At 41.6% G+C, this 21,528-nt stretch overlaps 1 pseudogene; it reads right to left on the bottom strand.

Moving 5' to 3' along the window:
• Positions 1–620: 620 nt before the first annotated feature.
• LOC102285327 (large ribosomal subunit protein uL5-like) lies at positions 621–20,694 on the bottom strand (annotated as a pseudogene).
• Between the last annotated feature and the right edge of the window lie 834 nt (positions 20,695–21,528).

The following is a 21,528-nucleotide window of genomic DNA, read 5'->3' as shown; positions in this document are numbered from 1 at the left end:
AGGAGAAGGGGACGACGGAGGATAAGATGGCTGGATGGCATCACCGACTCAATGGACGTGAGTCTGAGTGAACTCCGGGAGTTGGTGATGGACAGGGAAGCCTGGCATGCTGCAATTCATGAGGTAGCAAAGAGTCGGACATGACTGAGTGACTAAACTGAACTGAACTGAACTGAATGATCTATAGTGTTGAACATCCATCTTTTCCTATTCTTATCTTGCATCTGCATATCTTTTTTTCTTTTTTACTGAAAAATTTTTGTTGGCTTTGTTTTTTTTTTTTTTTTTGTGCTGGGTCTTGATTACTGTGAGCAGGTGCTCTCCGGCTTCTGTGAGCAGGGACCACTCTTCACTGTGGTGCATGGACTTATTGCGGTGGCTTCCCCCATTGCAGAGCACAGGCTCTAGGTGAATGGGCTTCAGTACTCGTGGCACATGGAATCCTCCCAGTCCAGGATTCAAATCTGTGTCCCCTGCATTGGCAGGCACATTCCTATTTAGCGTACCACCAGGGAAGTCCTGTTGGCTTCTTCATAATTAAATTTTTTCGTTAATATATATCTGACATATTATATTAGTTTCAGGTGTACTTTCTTGGCCTTTCAGAAAGAATCAGGAATTTATTTGCCAGGAATGATGATCCCATCATACTTCTGCTGAAAACAGCGCGTGGCCTATGTTCTAAGTCTGTGTTTGTCCCCAGTGCGGCCTGTTCTGCCCTTCTGTGATGCTGAAACCCGGCCAACCCAACACCACACATAAGCCCAGACCATAGGCGCCGGTGCTTGTATCACATTTGATTGCCAGATCGATGTGTTCCTGGATCCCAAAGCCATTTCCAGCATCTGAGCAATTCTTTTTTTCTTAACTTACACTTCTGTGCCTTTAGACCTCTTTCCAGAATTTCTTCTGCCTTGGCCACACAATGGATGGCAGTCTTTTCATTTCTGCTGATACCAAAGGACCTGATGGCGTATCTAGCTTTGGAGAACACGGAGGTCTGGCCCGTGGGCTGCTCCTGCCCTGAGGCTGCCCAGGTCAGTTCGTGTCTGCTCTCCCTGCCAGAGATGTTGAGGCAGAGCTTATAGATGGGAAGTCCCCACATGGGGCTCTCCTTTTCACTCTGATTCTGAACTGTGATGGAAAACAGGAAGAGTATCTGTGTATCTTCTTTAGTGAGGTGGCGGGATGTTGGCCCATTTTTTAATCAAGTTGTCTTTTAATTGCTGAATTTTAAAGGTTCTTTGCCTGTTTTGGATAATAGTCCTTTATCAAATACATCTTTTGCAAACATGTTCTTCCTGTCTGTGGCTTGTCTTCTCATTCTCTTAGTAATGTCTTTTGCAGAGGTATTCTTCTTCTTCTTCTTTTTTTTTTCACTCAAGAGATAGTTCAGGGCTTCCCTTGTGGCTTAGTGGTAAGAAATCTGCCTACCAATGCAGAAGACACTGTTTTAATCCTTGGCCTGGGAGGATCCCACATGCCTCGAAGCAGCTAAGCCCATCTGCCACAATTATTGAGCTTGTGCTCTAGAATCCAGGAACTACAACTACTCAGCCCACATGCCATAACTACTGAAGCCTGTGTGCCCTAGCCAACAATAAACAAATAAATAAATTTTTTTAAAAAAAGAAATAATCATTTCAACTGAGGGGATGACAAGAAGATCCTTGCCTTCATAAAACATACATTTTAATGGAGAAAATGACAATAAATAAATAATTGAATAGACATATGCAGGCATTTATGTGGCGATAGTTCCTGGGGAGAAAATTTAATCGGGGTAAGGAGTTAGAGAGTAACTAGAGAAAAATCACTCTAGCTACTATGTGGACCTCCCTCTGAGCCACCAGGGAAATCCTCACTATGTGGACCTACCACTACTACTACTAAGTCGCTTCAGTCCTGTCCGACTCTGTGTGACCCCATAGACGGCAGCCCACCAGGCTCCCCCATCCCTGGGATTCTCCAGGCAAGAACACTGGAGTGGGTTGCCATTTCCTTCTCCAATGCATGAATGTGAAAAGTGAAAGGGAAGTTGCTCAGTCGTGTCCGACTCTTCGTGACCCCATGGACTGCAGCCTACCAGGCTCCTCCATCCATGGGATTTTCCAGGCAAGAATACTGGAGTGGGGTGCCATTGCCTTCTCCGCTATGTGGACCTAGCAGAGCCCAAAGTGGAATCAACTGTAGTGGGAGCCAGAACAGGTGGGGAAGCCAGGTAGCCGTCTGTTGCATTCATACAAGCTAGATATATGTGGGTATGGACGAGGTTGGATGCTGTGCAGGTGATGAGGAGTATCCAGATTGTTTGTTGTTGTGTTTTGGCCACATCATGTGTCTTGTGGGATGTGGGATCTTAGTTCCCCAACCAGGAACTGCTGGGCCCTTAGCAGTGAGAGCACCAAGTCCTAACCACTGGACTGTTAGGGAACTCCCTGGACATTAGTTGAAAGTGGAGCTGAATTCTATCCATTAAACCACTGATGTCTCTGTCACGCACACAAAAAGTGGAGCTGACATACTTGCTTATGGATTGGGTGTAAGAGAAATCAATGATTCAGGGATGAAAGCTAGGTTTGGGCCTAAGCTATCAAGTGAATGGTGGTAAAACTGGGAGGGGAGTAGGGAAGGAGTAGGGAAGGAACAGAATAGGTAGGACCAGGCCTGGGCATGGGACCCTCAAGTGAAAATTCAGGGGGCCAATGGACCACTGTGATTCAACTCAAAAAGTTAAGGTTGGTACTAATCAAATATGTGACTCTTCCACAGAGGAGAGCATGCTGGACATCTTTGCAGGCCTTCCAGATTCTTTCCCCACACCACTCCACCCTGCTCCCTGCCTCCGTACAGACTAATCCATAGTGATTAAGTCAGTGGACTCCAACCTTCTGGTGTCCAGCTGAATTCAGCCGCCGGCAGCACATCAGAAGAAAGGAGAGCAAGGTGGGGTGACTTATTCCCCAGCTCCCTCCCTTCAGTTCCCTTTAGCTGCCTGAGCCCCTTCATGAAAATTTACAGCTCCTGTCAGGCAGGCCTCCACACAGCTGTCTCTCCAGACGCGGTCACTGCCCCCTCCTTTTAACCCTCTAGTCCTGGGGTAGAAGCAGCCCCTCCCTCCCCCTGCTGGCCTCAGAGTACTGCTGTCCGTGAAGTGAAGTGAAGTGTTAGTTGTTCAGTCACATCTGACTCTTTTTTGCTCCCACAGACGGTAGCCTGCCAGGCTCCTCTGTCCATGGGATTCTCCAGGCAAGAATACTGGAGTGGGTTGCCATTTCCTCCTCCAGGGGATCTTCCCGACCCAGGGATCGAACCTGGGTCTCCTGCATTAGAGGCAGATTCTTTATCATCTGAGCCACCAGGGAAGCCCCATTGCTGTCCTTATGCCTTTACAAATAGTCCCTGTAGTGAGCCCTACTTGAATTACTGTAATTTCAGTGAGCCATCTGTTTCCAATTGAGTCCTTGACTGCATTTGGAACCCTGAGACTGGCACTTCCCTGGTAGTCCGGGGGTTAAGACTCTGCGCTTCCATTGCAGGAGGTGCAGTTTCAGTCCTTGGTCAGGGAACTGAGATCTCACGTGCTGAGTGGCACGGCCAGAAAAAACAATCAATTAAAAAACTCCTGAGATTGGATAAGATCACTTAGGGAGTGAGAAGAGATAGAAGAAAAATTTGTGGACTGACTCTCAGGACTATCTAATTTAGAGGCTGGAAAGAGGAGGTGTATTTCCCAAAGGGAGGTCAGAGGGACAGGAAGAAAATCAGGAACTTGTGGTGATGTCTGGGTAGCAGCTCTGGGAAGATAACGTGCAAGAAAGGGCTCTCTTACAGGTGGGTCGGTGGTAAAGAATCTGCCCGCCAATGCAGGAGACATGTCTTGGATCCCTGGTATGGGAGGGAGAGAAACAGAGTAAAAACACCACAGAACACATGCAGGCACACACAGTTACACCTGCCTCAGGAACTCTTCTGTGATTACGGCCATGGCAGGAACTATTTTATATTCACCCTAATGTTGAGGACCTGATATCACAGTGGCAGCTTAGTGGTTTTCTGGATGAATAAATGCTTTTTTTTTTTTTTAATGGCTTATACACTATGCTTTTTGGTGCATGAAGGCCCCTTTACAGACTTGACCACTAATTCCTTGAATTGCCCTATTATAATATGTCCCTGATTATGCTGTTGTATACTATGTAATGCTTGGGTGTGAATGTACTTATTTTTTTCCTCAAACAGAATTGTATTGAGAAGATAACAACATAAACTCTGCAGAAACAAAGGCTGTGGATTTTTGTCACTTGGGCTCTAGTGCCATCAGATAAATCTATTACTACTGTACTTCTAAGAACAATCCTCTTTGTTTAAAGTGTGAAACTGCTCTTCACTAATATTTTGGTGTCATTCCCAGAAAGCATGCTTCGTGTAATTGGCAAGTTTTTGCAAAGGCTATTCGCTATTTGCAGCCTCTGTATTAGTGTGCTTGACTGATTTCCTCAACTCTGTTTATCCTATCCTGACTCAGTACTGGTGAAAAAAAAATCTTCTACAAAGTAAAATTTGAATCCTGGCTATGCTAACTTCACAAACAGTGACCTTGTGAAAGATCTTAACTGCTGCAAGTCTTAGTTTCCTTATCTATAAAATGGGATTAATAGTACAGTTGATCCTTGTTACTTACAGAGTTCACATTTATTTTTTTTATTCATTTATTTTTGGCTGTGCTGGGTCTTCATAACTGCTTGTGGGCTTTCTCTAGTTGCAGCAAGCAAAGGTTACTCTCTAGTTGCAGTGTGCGGGCTTCTCTTGCTGCAAGAATGGGCTCTAAGGCATGCAGGCTTCAGTAGTTCTGGCACATGGGCTTAGCTGCCCTGTGGCATGTGGAATCTTCTTGGACTAGGGATCAAACCTTTGTCCCCTGCACTGGCAGGAGAATTCTTAACCACTGGACCACCAGGGAAGTCCAAGATTTCATATTTTCTAATTCATCTACTTGCTAGAATTTATCTCTGACTCCAAGATCAATACTTGAGGCACTTGTGTAGTCATTCACAAGCATGTGCAGTGCAATGAAAAATTTGAGTTGCTCAACATGTGTGTTCTCAGCTCAGTTCAGACTGTAAACAAGTTATCTTTTTATGGTCTATTTAGTGCCGTGTTTTTTTTTGTGTGTGTGTGCTTTTTCTTGTGATTTTGCTATTTAAAATGACTTCCAAGCATAGTGCTGAAGTGCTGTCTGGTATTCTTGGTACAAAAAGGCTGTGAGGTGCCTTACAGAAAAAATACAGTGTTAGATAAGCTTTATTCAGGCATGAGTTATGGTGTGGCTGGTTGGTAGTTCAGTGTTAATGAATCAACAATGTATATTAAATAAGACATCTTTAAACAGAACAGGGAGCTTTCCAGGTGGTACTAGTGGTACATGTCTCCAATGCAGGAGGCATGAGAGACGCAGGTTCGATCCCTGGGTTGGAAAGTTTCCTGCAGGAGGGGCAGCCCACTCCAGTATTCTTGCTTGGAGAATCCCATGGACAGAGGAGCCTGATGGGCTACAATTTGTAGGGTTGCAGAGAGTTGGACATGACTGAAGTGACTTAGCACGTGAGCATGTGCAGACACAAACTGAACACACATAAAACAAATATATGTTCATTGGTTGATGAAATTGTTGTAATCAGAGGCTCGCAGGAACCTAATCCTGTATTTCCTTTAGGAGAAATGGTTCAGAATAGTAGCTAATTCAGTGTTTGCAGAGACTTTATAAAAGATAGGGTTAGGGTTAGGGTTAGGGTGTACCTTAAAGACCTCGTTTTACCTTGTGTGCTTGCATGCTAAGTCGCTTCAGTTGTGTCCAACTCTTTGCGACCTCATGGACCGTAGACCACCAGGTACATCTGTGCTTTTTGCCTTAATTACCTCATTAAAGAATATATCTCCAAATACAGGTACATTCTGAGATCCTGGGGATTAGGACTTCAACATATAAAATTTGGGGGACCCAGTTCAGCTCGTGACACCACCTATCCATCCTCATCTCCCACACCTGCTTCTCTAGCCAGGTTTCCAAACTGGCCACTGATTACTCCGTGGGGTTTCCTTGCCAGGTTTTGGGACTTTGTTCATAATATTGCAACCTTACAGCATCCCCTATTTCTGCATGTCTAAGTCAAATCTACTTTTCAAAGACAAGATTACTGACAAGTGCTCATTAAGGAGGTAATTAAGTTAAATGAGGTCTTTAAGACTCATTGGTCCTAATCCAATATGATTGATGTCCTTATAAGAAGAGAAAATTGGGACAAAGACATGGATACACACAGAGGAAGGACCATGTGAAGGCAGAGATAGAAAGTGGTCGTCCAGCCAAGGAGAGAAGCTGACACCTTGATCTTGAATTTCTCTGCCTCCAGAACTATGAGAAATACATTTCTGTTGTTTACAGTTGACCCTTGAACAATAAGGGTTTAAACTGCATGGGTCCACTTACATGTGTGTTTTTTTCAATAGTAAATACTGCAATAGTACACAATTCCCAGTTGGTTGAATTCCAGGTGCAGAACCACATATACGGATGCATCTTGTGTAAGGAGGACTACCTATAAATGATACCTTGATTTTTGAATGCACAGAGGGTAGGTGCCCCTAATTCCTGCCTTGCTCAAGGGTCAACTGTATTAAGCTACTCATCTGATAGTATTTTGTTATAGCAGCCCAAATGGACTGAGACACCAGGCAAAGGACTTTGGGTTGGATTCTGTAGTTGGTAGGGATGACTGAATTTTTTAAAGAGTGATCTATGTTGTCCTTCAAGAAAGGAACTGGAACCATTTTCTGAAGAGAATGAGCTAAAAATGAAGGCCAAGACTGGAGTGAATAGATTTGAGAGTCATTTGCCTGTGGGAAGCTGGGTAGATGATTACTGTTAGAGAAATTCTTACAGGTTTATACATCTACAGATGAGAATTTTATATTATGGTTTATTGTTGGGCTCTGTTACCAAAACATTTTCAGGATAGTAGTATAATAAGAAAGTTAAAGAGTCTGGGACAAGACTTGGAAAACATTCTCTAACAAAAAAAATGATACTGCCTGAGTTCTGGAAAATCTTTTGCAGTAGCTTGTTTGAAACTTTTCTGTGGGGCCATGAGGACTCTGAAAGAATTTTGCAGCATTGGCCCCTGAGCATATGTCCTGAGGATATCATTGCAGATATGAAGTACTGAGATATAACTTGTGAAGACAAATAACAGGAGTCTAGCAGACATTCATCTGAGAGTTCTGAGCTGATGTATGTGCCTGGACAAGAGGTAGAAAACAAAAAGTTATTTCAGTTTGTATCTTTTTATTTAATTTTGTTTTTGGCCTTCTGGAATTTGATCAGAAACCCAGTTTCTATGGATACTGAAGCAATGATTGCATGAGTCTGCAAAATAGGTAATAAAAGCCCAAATTAGTATCTATGTTGGTAGTAAGGAGGGTATAGTTTGGAGAAGTACTGTAGGGTGATATTGATATGACATAGTAACTAATTGGACCTGAAGATACAGAGGAGAGAAACTGAGATTTCTCAGAATAACTCGGAACTTGAATTTTGAAAGAGCAGAATAATTTCACTTTTGGACATGGTGAGTATGAGGTGTTTTTCCAACTGGGGCATGTGAATGCAAAAGCCTAGCAGGCCAAAACTGGATTTGAGAGCCATTTGCCTGTGGGTGACAGATAAAGCCAAAGGAAGAGATAATCAGGAATCTGCACACTGTAAGAAAGGACAGGTAGATGCTGTGAATAGCTGTTCCCTGGTTGCAGTGGAAGGAAATGGAGACACAGGAGTGGTTGGAGATATTAGAGGAAAACCAGGACACAAACCACCAGGAAAGGAACAAGTGATATGGTTAAGTTTGGAAAGAGATGGATAGATGAAACTGCATAGGAATAGGGTATAAGTAGAGGATGTTCAAGACAGATGAATTTGATTTCAGAGAAGTTAAAGGCTAGCTCATCTTAGGGAACAGGAAAGGAATTTAAAGTAGAGAATGTCTGGGAAAAGGTGCCATGAGGAATACAATAGGAAGTAAATAAAGATGAGCAAGAGGAGTGCTGATCCCACTGAGAATTCAGTTGATATTCTCTAGGGTGACAGTATAAGGGAAAATTGTGTGGTTTCCTGATGTTTCCATTAATGCTTTGCAGCTGTTTTAATCAGCATTTTTTTTTCAGTTGCAAGTGACAGAAATCTCAATTCAAAATAAAGAATAAAGGAAATTTATTGGCTTACATCACAGGAAAGTCTGAAGAGTATAAGGATTTATGGCATGGCTAAATCCAATGCCTCAAACAATGTCATCAAAACTATATTTTACTCTTTGGACTTTCCTGGAGGTCCAGTGGTTAATACTCCCTGCTGCCAATGCATGGGGCATGGGTTTGATCCTGGTCAAGGAACTAAGATCCCCTCATGCCATACAGCACCACCAAAAAAAAAAAAAAGAATAGCAATGAAAACTTTTTCTACATTGTTTGCCTCCACTTTCCTAAGTATCCACTGACAGCCCCAAGAATACAGTCTACCTGCTTAAGCAAGTCCATACAAAAAAAAATTCCCTCCCAATTTTCCAGCCAAACCCTGATATAAACTACAGTGTCTAACTTGGGTAGTGTGACCAGCACTGGACTAATCGCTGGGGCCAAAGGGATGGGATAGTTTGATTGCCTGGGTCTGAGTCATACACTCACCCCTGAAGCCATGAATTACATAAACCCAAAGTGGGAAAGGGGTGGTTTTCAAAGGCATACTGGTTAGGTAAAATACCTGGTCCACTACAGACTGGAATATGAGTGGAGAAAATAGATGGTAGATTAGTATCTGTACAAAAACAACTCCCTAATCTCAAATGCTTCAAGCAACAAAGATCTATTTCTTCTATTGCTCCATGTCCATTGTAAGTTGGCTGGGGCTACTCTTCTCACTCAGAGTGTATTGTTGGTCATGGAGGCAAAAGGAAAGAAAATATGGCAAAGAAAGCATTATCTCTTTACAAAAATTTTTTATTGTATATTGGAGTACAATTGATTAACAATGTGTTAGTTTCAGGTTTACAGCAAAGTGATTCTGTTATACACATACATGTATTTTTTCTTTTGCAAATTCTTTTCCCACTTCAGTTCAGGTCAGTTCAGTTCAGTCGTTCAGTTGTGTCTGACTCTTTGCGACCCTATGAACTGCAGCACTTAGGTTAATACATAATATTGAACAGTTCTGTGTGCTATACAATAGGTCCTTTTTGGTTATATTATTTTATTTAAAAAATTTTTTACCTTTTTATTTTATATTGCAGTATAGCTGATTAACAATGTTGTGATAGTTTCAGGTGGACAGCAAAGGGACTCAGCTATACATACACATGTATCCATTTCCCCCCAAACTCCTCTCCCATCCAGGCTGCCAGATAACATTGAACAGAGTTCCCTGTGCTATACCGTAGGTCCTTTTTGGTTATCTGTTTTAAATACAGTAATGTGTACAAGTCCATCCCAAATTCCCAATCTATCCCTATCACCAGCCTTCCTGCTAGTAACCATAAGTTCATTCTCTAAGTCTGTGGGTTTGTTTTATAAATACATTAATTTGTATCATTTTTTAGACCCCACATATGTGATATCATGTGATATTTGTCTGTCTCTGTCTGACTTACTTCACTTAGTATGACAATCTCTATGTCCATCCATGTTGCTGAAATGACAATATTTTGTTCTTTTTTATGGCTGAGTAGTATTCAGCAATGGCAATGGCAACCCACTCCAGTACTCTTGCCTAGAAAATCCCATGGACGGAGGAGCCTGGTAGGCTGCAATCCATGGGGTCATGAAGAGTCGGACACGACTGAAGCGACTTAGCAGCAGCAGCAGCAGTATTCCATTATATATGTACACATCTTCTTTATCTATTCATTTATCAGTTGACATTTAGGTTGAGGAAGCATTATCTCTTAAAGCTTCTTCCTGGAAATGAGACTTTTCATAAAGACATTTTGTTGGCCAGAGCAGAGAGGGTAGAGAAGTAAGACTCTACCAGTTACCTAGACCTAAGAGAACTGGAAGTTTTGCAGATGTCCTAATGATGACCTCAGGAACTACCAAATTTGAAATATTGGCCAAGAGAAGATGGCAGAGAAACCAAGATAAGAGAGAATCTAAAATGTTTGGAATGTCCTGGAGCCACGAGGGAAGGAAATAATGCAAGAAAAAAGCCTGTGGGGTAAGTGACTAGAGAACAAAGGAAGAAGGAAAATCCCATTTGGTAACAGTAAGAGAGTGGCAGAAAGCTTGGGGGCTGTTATCATATCTCATTTCATAGCTTGTCACAGAAAAGTTTACTGAAACTTGGTAGGGTAGATTGAATTGAAGCTGGACCAGTCTCCTTGCGTGAGCAGATATCAGGGATAAAGATCCAGCTGTTGGCACTGGGAGAACATCTAGCTAGACAGGCAGAACATAGTGGGCAGGAGATACATGAACCTTTAAAATTCAGGGTCCAAGCTAATGGTTAGCCTTAGCATGGATGTGGCTACTGGATTCTAGACAGAAGTAATGTTCCGATTTAAGATGACACAGAATGGCAGGTTTTAAGTGCCAGAAAAACTTGTTACAGATAAAACCCCAGCCCCGAGCTGGGGGAGGAACAAGGTCAGGACCCCTGGAGGCTTGTGGGGACAGAAGACTGTCACAGGTCTTAAACACAAGGGAGCAAGATGAAAACCATTTTTGTCACTTTGTAACTTCTTGACATCAAGTCAAACCTCAGTTTCTAGAACTGAGAAAAAAGGTTAGAGTTCAACCGCAGGAAGGTCTATTTACTTTCAGTTCAGTTCAGTTCAGTTCAGTCGCTCAGTTGTGTCCGACTCTTTGCGACACCATGGACTACAGCAGGCCAGGCCTCCCTGTCCATCACCAGCTGCCGGAGTTTACCCAAACTCTTGTCCATTGAGTCGGTGATGCCATCCAACCGTCTCATCCTCTGTCATCCCCTTCTCCTCCTTCCCTCAATCTTTCCCAGCATCAGGGTCTTTTCAAATGAGTCAGCTCTTCGAATCAGGTGGCCAAAGTATTGGAGTTTCAGCTTCAACATCAGTCCTGCCAATGAACACCCAGGACTGATCTTTAGGATGGACTGAGTGGATCTCCTTGCAGTCCAAGGGACTCTCAAGAGTCTTCTCCAACACCACAGTTCAAAAGCATAAATTCTTCTGGGCTCAGCTTTCTTTATAGTCCAACATACACAACTACTGGAAAAACCATTGCCTTGACTAGACAGATAAAGTAATGTCTCAGCTTTTTAATATGCTCTCTAGGTTGGTCATAACTTTCCTTCCAAAGAGTAAATGTCTTTTAATTTCATGGCTGCAATCACCATCTGCAGTGATTTTGGAGCCCAAAAAAGTAAAGTCAGCCACTGTTTCCACTGTTTCCCCATCTATTTCCCATGAAGCGATGGGAGCGGATGCCATGATCTTAGTTTTCTGAATGTTGAGCTTTAAGCCAACTTTTTCACTCTCCTCTTTCACTTTCATCAAGAGGCTCTTTAGTTCTTAATTTTCTGCCGTAATGGTGGTATCTGCATATCTGAGGTTGTTGATATTTCTCCTGGCAATCTTGATTCCAGCTTGTGCTTCTTCCAGCCTAGTGTTTCTCATGATGTACTATGCATATAAGTTAAATAAGCAGGGTGATAATATACAGCCTTGACATACTCCTTTTCCTATTTGGAACCAGCCTGTTGTTCCATGTCCAGTTCTAACTGTTGCCTCTTGATCTGCATACAAATTTCTCAGGAGGCAGGTCAAGTGGTCTGGTATTCCCATCTCTTTCAGAATTTTCCAGTTTGTTGTGATCCACACAGTCAAAGGCTTTGGCATAGTCAATAAAGCAGAAATAGATGTTTTTCTGGAACTCTTACTTTTCCAATGATCCAGCGGATGTTGGCAATTTGATCTCTGGTTCCTCTGCCTTTTCTAAAACCAGCTTGAATATCTGGAAGTTCACAGTTCATGTATTGTTGAAGCCTGGCTTGGAGAATTTTGAGCATTGCTTTTGAGCTTTCCAAATGATGATACAAAGCTTCTCAAAGCCTTTGACCATGGAAGGTCAGGGCAGGATCAATGAGTGAGCATTACTGCACCCAGCTGGCAAGGGGAGAAGGCAAGATTAAGGAATTATATTGGTCCTCAGAAGAATTGTGAGGTTAGAATGTTGGGAAGTTTGTATGCAGCTTTTGAGGTTGATGGTGGTAGATAGGGTAGAGAGAAAGACTAAAATCCTGAAATGATCAAGGAAAGTGGAGTGTATTCTGAATTTCCATAGATAATTAGAGAAGGTGGGGGAAGGGATGTATAAGTGAATGGCTTGGGCTTCCTTCCAAAACAAATATGGTACTGAGAGCAGTGGTGGAGAAAAAGTAGGAAGTAACAATGAAATAAAATATAGCAATGCCTCCTTACCCTGTGAGCAATGAGGAAACACAATGGGATGTGGCCTACATTAGAGATGACAGTGGTATTGGTGGAAAACCAAACTCTAATCATACTGAGTCATGAACTATATTTAAGATAAATCGTGTTCAAGGATGTAGGGGAGCTTGTTGATCCTAGAATGGGGAGTTCCTAATACCCAAAAGTAGATCTTAGTTTTAATTAAAGGTCAGACAGATATGAGAATGGATGGAATTGAAGTATGAAAGAGGGCATCTGGCAGAGAGAATATGTGGTTGTGTAATTACAGAAATAGATCATTACAGAACTGTATTTGCCCTAATATCCTTTTCTGCCTCTTTTCATGGACATAGCTATTGCCTTTATACTAGTTTTAAACCCCCAAAATATTAATGGTGTTTTCCCATTAGTGAGTTATCCAGGCAAAATTGTAAAATAGATTCAAGTATGTGACTGCATTGGGCTTTGCAGGTGGCTCAGTGATAGAGAACCCTCCTGCCAATGTAGGAGATGTAAGAGACATGGGTTTGATCCCTGGATCGGGAAGGTTCCCTGGAGGAGGGGATGGCACCCCACTCCAGTATCTTGTCTGGACAGAGAAGCCTGTTGGGGTCGTCCATAGGGCTGCAAAGAGTTGGACGTGACTGAAGTGACTTAGCATGCATGTGCATGTGCCTGGATTAGGACAAAATGTGGTCCCCCCAGAGAGGTCTGCATTCTAATCTCTGGACCTTTCCATGGCAGAAGGGACTTTGCAGATGCGATTAAGGTTAGGATCTTGATTCTGGGAGATTATTTTAGATTATCTAGGAGAGCACAACATAATCACAAGAGTCCTTATAAAACAGAGGTAGGAGTTTCAGAGTCAGAGAAAGAGATGTATTGACAGAAGCAGAAATCAGAATGATGTGGGACCATGAGCCAAGGGTTGCAGGCAACCTCTGAAGCTGAGAAGGACAAAGCATGGGTTCTTCCCTTGAGGCTCCAGAAGAAACATGGCGCTGTGAATACCTTGATTTATTACTCGTAAAATTCAGTTTTGGACTTTTGACCTTTAGCAGTATAGGAGAACAAGTCTGTGTTGTTTTTAAACCATCAATTTTGTGATGCAATGTTACAGCAGTAATAGAAAACTAATTACCATCTAAAGACGCGATTTAGGGAAAATCCAGACTCTGACATCCCAATGTCTCAAAAGGCAGGAAAACAAGGGCTAGAGTTAGATGGCAAAATCATGAGAGGTTATCATTTGCCATTCCTCATCTTTAAAATTTAATAGCAGTCATAGCCAAATTCTCTCAAAAAGAAATGCAATGACCCTATGTTTATACATAGATTCCAGGGTGATTTGAAGTTATTTTTGTCAGTCTACAAAGAAAACTGGAAATTCTTTGAAAGAGTCAAAGAAAGAGTTCTAAATGACAAAGAGGAGAGAAGATAAAAGAAAACAATTACTGCATTTTAGAAATACTATTCCATGTGTTTACTTTTTACAAGATATTCTGTACAATTTGTGAGAAAATGAATTCTTAGGAGATCAAGAAAACAACCTGTGGCAATGAATTCTCATAAACTTCATGAAAGAGTATTTTTTAAAGTTTATTGAAACTTCCACACTGTTCTGTAAATTATGCTGTAATGGCATCCTCTAGGTCTTCTGAATCAGTTTATTTTCATTAAAAAATAGCTAGTTTCAAAAGTTAACTTTATTAATATAGACACATCCTCCCCTCTCTCTTGCCCTCTGCAGATCTCTTTGTGGATGGTATTAGACGTATGCTGCTGCTAAGTCGCTTCAGTCGTGTCCGACTCTGTGCAATCCCATAGACGGCAGCCCACCAGGCAAGAATACTGGAGTGGGTTGCCATTTCCTTCTCCAATTAGACGTATACTGTGATATAATTTTGATATTTGAAAGTACCTGTGAGGCATTAACTTCAGGGGGCTAATTGGATTTTTCTTAATAATGGATTTTTTCTTGAGTAACAAATACACATTATTCCAAGTTCCATACACTGAGAACTATTTGAAGGGGAATTTCATTTGGCATTGGTTCTGTTAGCCTGTCTGAACTGGTGACCACACAACAGACAAGGCAGGCCAAACATTAAAAAGTTGCAGCCCAGGGTGAGAGCCTAGTTTGGAAAGCGTGAAAAAGTATAGCGTTCAGGAAGCCCAGAGACGTTGGCACTCTGTGAGTTCAGCTGTGCCTGGCTAGCTAGAGGCGTGGGCAGAGTCATGGGAAGGTGGGACCCGAGGCAGTGCGCCAGTCAGAATTTGGATTTAGCCTGGAGATAGAGTTCAGCCAGAGCCTGGGAAGATTAACCCAGCCATCAGTCAGAGCACAATCAGAGTGGCTGTGTCATGGGCAGCTGCTCTCCCCTTCCTGCTCTCGTTTTGAGCCATTTTCCTGGTATAAATGGAAAAAGAATGAGCAGGGCCATCCAAGTACATATTGGAGAATTCAACAGCAGGTTAGATTTGCTGAAAAACAAGCAAAACAACAACAAAAAACCCCTAGTTCCCAGTAGCTATCCACTTTTCTATGCATGATACTAAACACAAAAATTATAAAAGAAATGACTGACGTATTAATATCAATGCAAAAAAGTTTTAAATTTGTGTATATCAGTCAATATTCACAAGTGTGCAAAGACACAGACGTCCAAAATACCTGTAATACGAGATCAAACTATCATTTAATCTATATGAATATTTATAACAGCAGAACATTAGAAATGATTGAAATGTCAATCAATAGGCAATTGCTTAATGATGCACTATCCTTACAGTGAAATTTGAAGGCTTTTTTGTAAAATGTCAAGTAATAAATATTTTGGGGTTATGGGCTATAAAATCTCTTTTGCTACTACTCAATCTGCAGTTATAGCATGAAAATGTCCTTAGAAAATATGGAAACAAAAAAGCATGGAAAACAGTTCATAATGAGGTTAACACTCAACCCTTTTCTCCTGTCAGGACTAAGAAGACCTTCATTTAGCGTTAACCTAATGTGATGGTGAATGTTTTATTATCTCAGGCAGTCTATACGTATTAACCCAACCAAGGAACTTAGTCCATTCAGTTAAAAAATAATAGCATGGAATGTTCCAATAAAACTTTATTTACAAGACTATGTGGGTGATCCACTGGTCATAGTTTACTGACCCTTATTTTAAACAATCATTTTTTCAGATCAGATCAGTCGCTCAGTCGTGTCCGACTCTTTGCGACCCCATGAATCCCAGCACGCCAGGCCTCCCTGTCCATCACCAACTCCTGGAGTTCACTGATGCTGTGAAAGTGCTGCACTCAATATGCCAGCAAATTTGGAAAACTCAGCAGTGGCCACAGGACTGGAAAAGGTCAGTTTTCATTCCAATCCCAGAGAAAGGCAATGCCAAAGAATGCTCAAACTACCACACAATTGCACTCATCTCACACATTGGTAAAGTAATGCTCAAAATTCTCCAAGCCAGGCTTCAGCAATATGTGAACCGTGAACTTCCAGATGCTCAAGCTGGTTTTAGAAAAGGCAGAGGAACCAGAGATCAAATAGCCAACATTCGCTGGATCATTGAAAAAGCAAGAGAGTTCCAGAAAAACATCTATTTCTGCTTTATTGACTAGGCCAAAGCCTTTGACTGTGTGGATCACAATAAACTGTGGAAAATTCTGAACGAGATGGGAATACCAGACCACCTGACCTGCCTGTTTAGAAACCTGTGTGCCGGTCAGGAAGCAACAGTTAGAACTGGACATGGAACAACAGACTGGTTCCAAATAGGAAAAGAAGTACGTCAAGGATGTGTATTGTCACCCTGCTTATTTAACTTATATGCAGAGTACATCTGGAGAAGGCAATGGCACCCTACTCCAGTACTCTTGCCTGGAAAATCTCATGGATGGAGGAGCCTGGTGCGCTGCAGTCCATGGGGTCGCTAAGAGTTGGACACGAGTGAGAGACATCACTTTCATTTTTCACTTTCATGTATTGGAGAAGGAAATGGCAACCCACTCCAGTGTTCTTGCCTGGCGAATCCCAGGGATGGGGGAGCCTGGTGGGCTGCCGTCTGTGGGGTCGCATAGAGTCGGACACAACTGAAGCGACTTAGCAGCAGCAGCAGCAGCAGCAGAGTACATCATGAGAAATGCTGGGCTGGAGGAAGCATAAGCTGGAATCAAGATTGAGGGGAGAAATATCAATAACCTCAGATATGCAGATGACACCACCCTTATGGCAGAAAATGAAGAAGAACTAAAGAGCCTCTTGATGAAAGTGAAAGAGGAGAGTGAAAAAAGTTGGCATAAAGCTCAACATTCACAAACTAAGATCATGGCATCCAGTCCCATCACTTCATGGCAAATAGATGGGGAAAGAGTGGAAACAGTGGAAACAGTGGATGACTTTATTTGGGCCGGGGCAGTGGGGAGAACTCCAAAATCACCGCAGATGGTGATTGCAGCCATGAAGTTAAAAGATGCTTACTCTTTGGAAGGAAAGTTATGATCAACCTAGATAGCATATTGAAAAGCAGAGACATTATTTTGTCAACAAAGGTCCATCTAGTCAAGGCGATGGTTTTTCCAGTGGTCATGTATGGATGTGAGATTTGGAGTATAAGAAAGCAAGCACCGAAGAATTGATGTTTTTGAACTGTGGTGTTGGAGAAAACTCTTGAGAGTCCCTTGGACTGCAAGGAGATCCAACCAGTCCATGCTAAAGGAGATCAGTTTTGCGTGTTCATCGGATGGACTGATGTTGAAGCTGAAACTCCAATATTTTGGCCATCTGATGCAAAGAGCTGAAAAGACCCAGGGTCATTGGAAAAGATCCTGATGTTGGGAAAGATTGAGGGCAGGAGGAGAAGGGGACGACAGAGGATGAGATGATCAGATGGCATCACCGATTCAATAGACATGAGTTTGGGTGAACTTCGGGAGTTGGTGATGGACAGGGCGGCCCAGTGTGCTGTGGTTCACGGGGTCACAGAGTCAGACACGACTGAGCCACTGAACTGAACTGAACTGACATTATCAGAATCTAACAGTTGGTAACCAAAGTGAGTAATCTTAGAGTAGTGTGGTGTAGTGTGATTCTATATAAACTATCAACGGAACGTATGAAAATAATTTCCCACAAAATAAAGGCTTTCCTGTAGTCAGTTTAGGGAGAGCTGGAAGATGGCAGTTGTTAGAATCTGCTTCAAATACTGATGTTTTCACAATTAGTTTCTTCTGTTTCTCATATGTTAAAAAAAACAAAACCAAACTTTGATATCCTTTTCTTGCCACCCAAAAAAGGACGAAAAAAAAAAAAAAAAAACCCTTTCTCCCCACTCTCCAAGAACATAAACCCTATAGCTTGTTCCTAGGCTAGAGATACAGAGCATACTGCAATTAAAATGTGAGTACCACCTATTAGGTATACCAAATGCTTTCTATTTTGTTTGTAACTGTCTTATTCATATGACAGAGTGAAGATAAAAGGCATCAAGTGGGAGGGTTGTACACCACCACAACCCCCTGCTGCCCGGCATCTTCTAAAGCTTTGGTGGAAGTCTAAGCCTTTTTGGTAAAGAATCTGCCTGCAACGCAGGAGACCCGGGTTTGATCGATGGGTCAGGAAGATCCTCTGGAGAAGGGAATGTCTATCCACTCCAGTATTCTTGCCTGGAGAATCCCATGGACAGAGGAGCCTAGCGGGTTACAATCCATGGGGTACAAAGAGTCATGCACGACTGAGTGACTAAATGAGCATATGGGATCCATTCTCCAAGTAGCAATTGAAACGTGCTTGAAGCCATTTTCACCAAAACGTGGGGACAGTTATAGTCCCTGAGTGGAACCAGGGCTCATTTATCCCTGTATTCCCATTGCCTGGCCTAGAGTAGGTACTAAATAAAGTAGCTGATCAAAGGTCACCTTGCTTTTGTTGTCCAGAGTGAATGAATTTTGTCTCATGAATGTATTCCTGAGTCTGGTACACAGTGAAACAGTAGATTTAATCCATAAAATCAGAAACTCTACCTAAACAGCTAATAAAGGAATGAAACTCCATCTTGACAGAAGTTTGATAAAGTTCTGTGTTGGTGAGGTTTGGATGAAAAAGTGTACTTTCAAACATGTTAATGAGGAAATGTAAACTGTACAACCTCTGTAATTTGGCAACGACCATTGAAATAAATGCATATGCCCTATGACTCAACAATTCTACTTCTGAGAATTTATCCTGCATAAAACCTTTCTCACATATGTACACAGAAGAGGATAGTCATCAAAGAATTCTTCACACTAGCAGGAGACAAGAAATAATGTAAATGTCCATGCATAGAGAACTGGTGAAATAAATTATGGTCTACACATGTAACAGAATTCTGTCTGATGTTGAAAGTGATTAAGATAGAATTATACAAACTAACATAGAATGATCTTCAAGATATTATGGTTGAGTGAAAGAAGTCAGGTGCAGAACAATGTGTTCAGTTTGCTGTTGCTTATGTAAATAAACAAAATATACTGGAGGAAGGGATACAAATACATGTTTTTATTTGAAAAGAAGATATATGGAAGGTTCCAAAGGAAACTGGTAACAGTGGTTCAGTCTGGCAGGAGAAATTGAAGAATTTCAAGGACTGGAGGAAGAGACTTGCTTTTCACTCTGGATTGTTTCAGTTTCTAGCCATGTGTAAAGACTATCCACTAAATTTTTAAAAATAAAAATGTTCAAAAGTAAACATCTTAGTTTCCAAGGAGAATGCTTTTTAAAACTCACTGGCATAATGTGAGTTACCATTTATATCAGAAAAATTGGAGAGGGGAGTGTGTACCTACATAATTACTTGTAGAAGCATAGAACATCGCTGAAGAGGAGGTTTGGCAGCTGGGGACTCAAGTAGGAGGCAGATGTTTCTTTTTGTAATTTTTCATTTAAAAAATATATATATATATATAATAAAAATGAACACTTTTGTTGTTTTTAAAGTGTACAGAAAATGCAGTGGAAATAGAAAGGAAAATGTATCTTAGGAAGTAGGAACAGCGTGCTTGGTAGTTTAAAATCCTGACTCTCTCAATCACTGTTGTTACTGTGTGCATACTCAGTCACGTCTGACTCTTTGTGACCCCATGGACTGTAGCCCGCCAGGCTCCTCTGTCCATGGGATTCTCCAGGCAGGAATACTGCAGTGAGTTGCCATTTCCCACTCCAGGGGATCATTCTGACCCAAGGATTGAACCTGCATCTCCTGCACTGGCATTTGGATTCTTTACCACGGCACCACCTGGTAAGCCCTGACTCTTTTAATAGCTGTGTCGTATTGGGCAACTCGCTGAATCTCTAGGCCTATTATGTAAAACCTTCATGGGGATGTTGTGTAGATTACATGGAAAATATATATGTAAGAGCACATTTCCTATTAGGATCTATTAGCATCTATTAGGAGGTCAGTAATTTGTAGTCATTATTATCACATGGATGAAATTCTTCTGATTCCAAAATGGTTTCAATTGTTCTAGTGAAGCAATTGAAGAGCATAAAGCTTGGACTCTGTTCAGTTCCTTGGGCTGTGTAACAGTCCCATAACATGGTGTTGGCACTGACCTATATAAGTGGGAAGCCCAAGAGTTGCTGCAAAGCAACCCAAGGCAGCATAGTACGTCTTTATGTCACCAGTTGATTAAATGCTGACATCGTTTACTTGTGATTACAAAAGATGTATCAAATGAACAAAGAGATTTTTTAAATGATAATGAAACAGTAAAGACTTGTAAAATCCAGAGAGGATCCAGCACTTCATCTGTTTTCCTTTTTTGTCTTTTCAGGGTCACATTGTTAATACTATAACAAACCTATTAGTATGTTATAAAGGTACTGCTGCTGCTGCTGCTGCTAAGTCGCTTCAGTCGTGTCCGACTCTGTGTGACCCCATAGACAGCAGCCCACCAGGCTCCCCTGTCCCTGGGATTCTCTAGGGAAGAAAACTGGAGTGGGTTGCCATTTCCTTCTCCAATGCATGAAAGTGAAAAGTGAAAGTGAAGTCGCTCAGTCGTGTCAGACTCCTAGCAACCCCATGGACTGCAGCCTACCAGGCTCCTCCATCCATGGGATTTTCCAGGCAAAAGTCCTGGAGTGGGGTGCCATTGCCTTCTCCTTATAGAGGTACTAACCATGATCAAATATAATTTCATTTTCTGTCTTGGTCATATTGTTTGAAATGTTTAGCAGATCTCTTAACTATTCTAAAGGCAAATAGATGTACGAACCTGACTGATATGTCAGTTGGTAATAAAATTCCAGACTCCAGATATTTATTCATTCATCTCAGTAGTGCTTGCATGAATGTTTTATTTTGGGAATTTCCATAAAAAGAGGAGGGTACTTATGATGACTCTTTATACATACACATATCCACATAAAAATGTTTACACTGAAAGTTTGTTTTCATAATTGCTTATGTCATGTATTTTGCAGCACGAAATAATTCTAAAATGTATGTAAGTTTTTATGTTATTCTTAATAGATGATAATCCCTTGAACTTGTTTCCTAACTTGCATGGATAACAGTTACATTTCTTCTTTTCAGCTGTAAACTTGATAAAGGCTAAGGTAGAGGACAAGAGCAGTAACATTTTGTAATGACTTCTCTAATCTGAATTCTGACAGAGCTGGTGAAAAGGAGTTAGGATACAGCATTAGATTCTTTCTGGGGCAGCGTTACAATAATAGAGGACCAGCGACCCAATGAGGCAAAACCGAGGGTTGCACCAAGTACACAGGAGATTCTTGATGCTTGGAGATTACAAAGGATTCCGGAAAGGACACTTATATTTATAGATCTGGATTCAGAGTCAACCACTGAGGATCTACTGTGGGTAGATAAATTTACATACATGTTACTTCAGTATCTTTTATTTTTAGATTGACATACAAAACATGCTGGCTTAGGTGGGGAAATACCAAGTGTTTTTTGGTATATTATGCTCTTGAGAACTGACACACAGACAATAACCTTGAGTTGTTGTTTAATCTGAGTAGCTA

This window comes from Bos mutus, chromosome 1 (assembly GCF_027580195.1).
Source record: "Bos mutus isolate GX-2022 chromosome 1, NWIPB_WYAK_1.1, whole genome shotgun sequence".
Lineage (NCBI taxonomy): Eukaryota > Metazoa > Chordata > Mammalia > Artiodactyla > Bovidae > Bos > Bos mutus.
Note: the sequence above shows the minus strand (reverse complement) of the source record. Positions and strands in the feature narration are given on the sequence as shown.